Source organism: Hyperolius riggenbachi, chromosome 10, assembly GCF_040937935.1.
Source record: "Hyperolius riggenbachi isolate aHypRig1 chromosome 10, aHypRig1.pri, whole genome shotgun sequence".
Lineage (NCBI taxonomy): Eukaryota > Metazoa > Chordata > Amphibia > Anura > Hyperoliidae > Hyperolius > Hyperolius riggenbachi.
Genome location: NC_090655.1, coordinates 284,276,088 through 284,277,132, shown reverse-complemented (window position 1 = coordinate 284,277,132; position 1,045 = coordinate 284,276,088). Strand labels below are relative to the sequence as shown.

At 54.2% G+C, this 1,045-nt stretch overlaps 1 pseudogene; it reads left to right on the top strand.

Moving 5' to 3' along the window:
* The first annotated feature begins 220 nt into the window (after positions 1-220).
* On the top strand, positions 221-352 carry LOC137537364 (U2 spliceosomal RNA; annotated as a pseudogene).
* Positions 353-1,045: the final 693 nt, after the last annotated feature.

The following is a 1,045-nucleotide window of genomic DNA, read 5'->3' as shown; positions in this document are numbered from 1 at the left end:
ACAGTCTGTCCATCAGGCCCCAGACCTGGGAATGTTAAGTCACACCCTCCAGACACTCCTATTCAGACAAGCTTGTAATTAGCTATGCTAATAATTTGAGGTTGACTACCTCATCCACTAACCCCATAGTCTACTCCCTTATGCTGGGAATACACCAGGAGTTTTTCAGCAGACAGATGGTTCTTTCGATAATTTCCCACAGGTCTGATCTGATTTTCTGATCGCTTCTCGGCCTTTTGGCTAAGATCAAGTGTAGTATCTGTTCTTGAAATTTTTGGGGGGACCTGGAGGGATGGCACTGTGGCAGGGTGTCCTTCCTGGTCGTAATTCCCAGGGGTTGATTGAATGGATCTATACCATGGTCGAGGCTGAATAGCTGAGGGCTTTGCTTAGGCGTACTGCCCCTGGAAGTGGCGCTCCAGGTGCACCTGAAAAAACCTGAGATGTGGCAGATCTCAGGCGGAAGTAGGGTGCTTTGGTCTGTACTGCCCATATGCATAGCCAACTAACGCAGCTCCCCGGCCTTTTGGCTAGGGAGAGTGCGGAATTTTTATCACTCCGGCCGCAAGGTCGGGGCCAGCTTGCTGGCACCGGGGACTTGTCCCCAGGGGACTTCGGTCCCCACCCGGCTCCCTCTCGGGGGAGCCACCGACCATGTGGGATGCCACATGGCCAGGCCCTGTGGGTAACCACAGGGCAGTCCAGGGTCCTCCAGCCCTTCGGGTGTTGGAGGATGCCGCCAGTGTCCTCCGACTCTCGGGTTGGAGGATGCTTAGTACCCCCTGCGCCGATGGCAAAGGGGGATAAGTTCCCTTCGGGGAACACCGGAAGGGCCCTGCTGTATTGTGGGGCCCGTGGCTACTCATGCACGTTTTGTGGGGGTGCTTTAGGGCACTCACGCTTTTTCCGTGCATGGGGCTAGTAGCCTTGCTGACCGCGACTCCTGTTGCATGCAACAGGAGCCAAGACAAGCCAAAAAAAAAAAAATTATTTGAGGTTGACTACCTCATCCACTAACCTCATAGTCTACTCCCTTATGCTGGGA